Genomic DNA, 6075 nt, shown 5'->3' with positions numbered 1-6075 from the left:
CGTGAACTTTTTTTAAAAAATGCTATGACAACACTCGAATTTCCCTTACTTTTGGGACTATCTATTTGGCATCCGAGTGTTTTCTTTTTAGACAACACTCGAATTTCCTGGACCAATAAACAAGAGACAGCTGGTCATGGTCCCCGTGGCAGAAAAATCCTGAAAAGTGGTCCTGTACCGGTTTGTTCTCTGGCATCTTTTGACCAAGAAAAACCAAAAGCTCCCCATCGTTTCAGAAAAGCTCCCCATCGCTTCTTGCATGTCAAGAAAAGGCAAACCAGCAAGTTTCAGAACAAATCCGTCTCTCTCAATAAAAACAGAACACACCAATCTCTCCAGATCTAAAACACAGGACAAAAGGGTAAAAGGGAAGGAACACTCCAGATCTGAACACAAACGATGGAGATGGAAGAAGCAAACCTGATGATCCAATCTGTGGGTTGGACAACAACCAGCAGCTAAGCCAGGTACCACGACCTGTCCAGGATCCTATTCTTGTCACTGTTTTTACCAGTCTTCTGCTTCTTCTTCCTGAATCTGCTCCAACAGTTTCCCATGCTCCCCATGCTCCTACTGCATAGATCAATGAAAACCATGAACATTAGCAAACCATCCAGGATCTGTTCCATCTGCTCATCATTTTGCCTCATGCTCCTGCAGCATTTAGGAAGGGAAAAATAAAAAGGGCAAGAATTCAACACAAAGCATGAAACACACAGAAATTTAGTCCCTGTAACATGAAAACTGTAATTTTCCTGTAATAAATCCATCATGAGGAAGAAAACATAATTTTGGTTTATTTGGAAACAGTTCTCTTTCTGTATTTTGGATTAACTATGAAAGAAACATCATTTAAATGCTAGGACAGAAGAGAATGTTCAACAAGTGAAATACAATCATGTAGTATTTATTCCATGATCAACTAAGGAAACCATCATAAAAAGGATTCTCTTTCATACTTGCTACAGGTATTGTATTTGCAAGAAAACCAACATGTTTTAAAACAGAGAGTTATGTTGGCATATATACTACAGGTTTTTGGATTGTTTTCCCCGATTAAAAAACAAAGTAACAGAACATGCATCTATGTACATTCTCTCGGATATGTAGTGTATTTTAAAGTGCATTTCTATGTACACATATATATATAGTGTATATACATTTCTGTAAGAAATCAAGAAAAATATGCAAACTAGAACATAGTGTGTATTTTAAAGTGCATTTATGTACATTGTCATGTATATATAGTGTGTTTACAGTGGTCAGTATATAAATGGAAAATTATCATTGATAAAATTGAGTGGCCTTTACCCCTCTCACTTATCGGAGATGCATCTACATGTATGTACATATATATAGTGTATATACATTTCTGCAAAAAAATCAATGAAACACTTAACACTCCCACCAACTATAACGGCTTCCAGGGATTTGGTTTCCTCCAATCAATGCAAAGTTAAAAGACAAAGAGGAGACCCAACAACACATGAAGAAGGAATATAAGCCTATGAAAAGCAATCACAATTTGGGGAAACCTTGTGAAAAAATTGAAGTTGGTTGGAAAGTCTTAACCAGAAGATGTTCACTGCAGTACAAGTACCCTAAGTTTCTAACTACAAACATGGTCCCTCAGTCCCTCTAGGTCTCAACCACAAGCAAAAAGTAGAGAGAGTCAATTAGAATATGATTTCAATTAAGAATACCCAGTAAATCTAACTCAGAATCCAAATACTTTGGGAATCAAGCAAATAACTAAGACATGCATCAGAACTAACATGGTGAGTCGCCTTATTGAAGAAAGTATATAGAGTAAGAGCTACCCTATCCATGGCAGATGCAGTACAATTGCAACACAACGACTGCAATCTCAATTCTCAAACATTGGTGAGAAAATCAAGTACCACTCTACCATCGCCATGCAAATAAAATTTGACACGAAGAAGCAGGAGCACGATACAACAAGAACAGTAACAATATCGTTATCAGAGAGTATGAGCACCACAGAACTGCAAAAAAATCAAGAAATTATGCATCTATGTACATTGTCTTGTATATATAGTGTAAATACAGTGCATTTGTCATGTATATATAGTGTGTTACAGTGGTCACTATTAAAAATGGAAAAATAGCATGGATAAATTCAGTGGCCTTTCCCCCCTCGCACTGAGCCGAAGATCTCACATGCCAAATGCTTAAAAAAAAATATGTAGAATGGAAATGCGAAAATGAAGTGGTAACATGTATGTACAAATCTTCTCTTTCTTAATAGATGGCCCCATTTTGTTGTTCCCACAGTAAGCCACGTCACCAGATAAAAATTTACAACGTAGCAGCCAGACGCACGCCCGATGGCACCAGACGAACGACACGCCCGTCGTCGCGACGCGTCGCCAGGTGCTCACCAGGCGACGCGCACACGCACACGCCCGATGGCCCAACGCGCGTGGACCAGGTGCCCGTGCTGGCCAGGCGCCGACGCACAATGGGCCGACACCGGCCCATGAACCGGCCGATTCTCTTCGTCCTCCTCGCCTCAACTCCGTCTGTCCCCATCGATACACGACCGCTCCGCTTCGGCTGCCTAGGGTTCGTCTTCGTCCCCCACCACCGCCCCGCCTCGGCCGCCTCGGTTCGTCTTCTTCGATCGCCACCGCTCGCAAATCGCAACTGCTACCATAGATGACATGGATGAGAGCAAGACGGATTTATTGTGATTTGCGAGCAGTGCAGTTCCTCACCGTGTGCCAATCCCGGTTGAATCTGTTTCATTCATATATCTAGCATGCTAACATCACGATTTTTCCAGTATACTAGGTTGTCGAGACTGGAGAACACACCAGTTGCCGGCTTGCTCAGGAAACTTGGAGCACCGATCAGTATACTGTCCTTGCCTATGAGATCTCATTGACCTGGCGATGTATTTATTACAAGTCCCTGGTCTCACTCTCACCTTAGGTACATGCTCTCTTCCCCATTCATATGTTCATGTATAAAATTCTGATTATTTTGAATCGATTGTCATAAGAACAGTCGTTGTATGTGATGACTGAATGATTCAGCAGGTACCTTCTCACATCCTTCTCACGTAACCAGATGTATTTCTTTTGCAAGTAGGCATTTGTTACAGAAACCAAGATTGTGCTTTCTGTAATCAAGCACCTCTCTCAATCTCTCTTCTTTCAGCACTTGACCTTCAGATCTCATCCATCTGAGAATGCTCTGATTGATATTCTGTCCACCTATGGTGATTGTCTCAATGGAGGTTCGATCTTTGGTATGCTGATTTTCGTACATCGGGGAATTTAAGCAGATCAGTGGACATTTATGGATTAAACTTAATATTGTACTACTGAAGTTTAGATGTACCCTCTCGAGAATTTAAGCAGGTCAGTGGACATTTATGGATTAAACTTAATATTGTACTACTGAAGTTTAGATGTACCCTCTCGAGTTCGGTATCTTCTTATATGTTTATTCAACTATGGATGATAAGGTTCCATTATTGTTTCATCATCCAAAACTCTCTGGAGACAAGGAGATGCAATTTGTCATTAGACAACACATGAATTAGTTTTAAATGGTTATGGAGCTTTGATGGTGGATTTTCCCTTTTAGTTTGCCGAGGACTACATAAAGTTGTGTTTGTATCTGTATATATCAGGTGCAATCTTCAGTGGAAATATTTTATTAGAGGAAAACTTCAGTTGGAATATTAAATGGGAATTAATTCTACACAGTACTCATCAATGTGCGCAATTACTTTTCCTGGTACACTCCCATTCATTTTCAATTCTTTTCCTTTTGCGTCATAAATATTCACTTTGTTGCAGGAAACTTTGGAGATTATAGCCTGTATTCCAGTTGAACACATGTGCCCAGGTAAAGGTTTGCTCCCAGTATTGGTCGAAGCCTTATGTACTGACCTACTACTGTGTATCTCTGATTGTGGAGTGCAACAACATCCTATCAATTTTTTATTACATAGAATCCTGCAACTATCTTCATTTGTTGACATGCATTCTTCTTATTCGAAATCATAGACTGTAGTTCATATATTTTAAGCAGGATAAATGATCCAAAAACAACAGGAGAAGGTGAGGTTGTTCTTCCTCTGTATGCATCATCTCTTTCGTAATTTTGGATTCAGGCATTCTGTAAACACTTATACGGGCATATATATCAATTTTCTATGGCACAACATGACCCCCATATATTTGTATTATAGGATGCATTTTATCAACCATTGGCTTATTCTACTACTTTTTTTTATCAGACTAAATTGTAGATAATCAGACATTTGCTTTGTTCATCACTAAAAACTTACCCATGCACATTATTATTTCTACTTGATCTCCTCATAATTTCTCCTAGAAAAACGAAAAAATCTTGAAAGTTATTTTCATGTTGCAGCTATTTCACTATATACGTCAATTTCCCTTTTCTTTTTGAACTCAGAATATCTACAAATTTTATATAATTCCCGCCGCAACGCGCGGGGCATCATCTAGTATATAAACAGTGTATATACATTATGTAAAATCAAGAAATTTATGTATCTCTATTTTACAAAATTCTAGCAATTGGCATGTATATGTAGCGTATTTACAGAGGTCACTTGAAAAATGTATATAGTGTATGTAGTGTATTTACAGTGTCCTTTGTCCTTGCACTTAGCAAAAGAGCGCAACAAATTGCTTGTTGACCACGAGTACTTACTGCTTTTGGTGTTTGATACTTACAATTTGCCTATAATGCGCATGTAGTTAGCAGTAGCAATTGTGAAAAACATTGTCTTTGAAAGAAAAAATTAGTAGAAGCTAATATCCTGCTAAAACACAAAAACATTGTACAGGGACAGTACACGCAGTTAATGCAAGACATGATTTGCCTTGGCAGTCAAGAAGATCCCGCTTTACAGGTCAGTTTAAAAATGTTTGTATGCTTACAAATTAAACTTAAAAAGAGACAGATTTAAAATTCTTTTGAACATGAAATACAGCCCTAAAACTAAACTTTGTGACACTTTTATTTTCAGAACATGACATACATGGAGCTATTGGGCATCGATGTGTCTGTCCCAAATAAGGTAAGTTTTTGCTTGAATTTATAAAGTTTTCCTTAGTTTGTTGTTGAAAGAAGATTAAACTTCTTGATTTGCCTCATTTTGTAGAATGTGAACCTCCAGTATGTCGGATGCAGTGATGTAGCAATGGGTGATGTTTGTGACTATGTAAGTTTGGAATGTGGTGTGTGAGTTAAAAAATTTATTTTGCATGAAGATACTGAAGATCTGTTTTACATATTCATTCAAATGTTTTGCTTAAAAAATGCAGGATAGAGGTGATTGTTCTCATTCACATCCAGCAAATCAAGAAGTTTCTTCTGAAATTGCTTTGTTTGATGAAAATCCATGGGGGTTGGCATGTTTGATAACATGAGCATTGAAGAGGTAAATGATCAAGTGTTTGTAGCATTAAATTTTTTGAGTAGCAGAAGAGAAATTCTGAAACACCTGCTGCTGAAGGTAAATGAGCTAGATAGATATTTACCTGTATGTTTCCTTGCAGGTTGTACCGGATGCTATTCCTTGTGAAGGACAGCAGTCAGCTCCTGTGTTTAGCGCAAGTTCGGACAAGGCACATACAGAAGGTCCTGTTGATGGAACACCTGAAAAGAATGCTCAAAATGATCAAGAAATTCTGTCAAAAGAGGATATTGAGAATTTTCTTGAAAGTGAAAGAATGGAGAAAGAAACAGAATGTACTGGTGAAACAAGTATAGAAGAAGATTTGAAACCTTCTATCGGGATGAAATTCAGCAGCAAGGAAGAAGGGCAGAATTTTTTCAACTTCTACAGCAGTGTTGCTGGTTTCTTAGTGGCTGTTGTCAATTCCTACAGAACAACAAGCAAGAAAAGGAACAATGAAGTAACAAAAGTTGTTATGAAATGCAACAAGCATGGCAAGACAGCAGAAGTTGAGAGAGAACAGTTGGTGCCTCAAAGGAAAAGCACAGTTATAACAAAATCAGGTTGCAAAGTTGAAATGAGGATTACGAAGAAGAATAATGTTTGGG

The 6075-nt window shown here is 38.3% G+C and overlaps 1 long non-coding RNA gene across 1 annotated transcript; it reads left to right on the top strand.

Moving 5' to 3' along the window:
* The first annotated feature begins 5168 nt into the window (after positions 1 to 5168).
* On the top strand, positions 5169 to 5678 carry LOC124653289. Its single transcript, XR_006987843.1, has 3 exons — positions 5169 to 5230; positions 5334 to 5449; positions 5568 to 5678. It is a non-coding gene; the product is annotated as an uncharacterized LOC124653289 (long non-coding RNA).
* The last annotated feature ends 397 nt before the right edge of the window (positions 5679 to 6075 follow it).

Source organism: Lolium rigidum, chromosome 5, assembly GCF_022539505.1.
Source record: "Lolium rigidum isolate FL_2022 chromosome 5, APGP_CSIRO_Lrig_0.1, whole genome shotgun sequence".
Taxonomy (NCBI): domain Eukaryota; kingdom Viridiplantae; phylum Streptophyta; class Magnoliopsida; order Poales; family Poaceae; genus Lolium; species Lolium rigidum.
The sequence above is the reverse complement of the archived record's forward strand: the minus strand, read 5'-3'. Positions and strand labels throughout refer to the sequence as shown.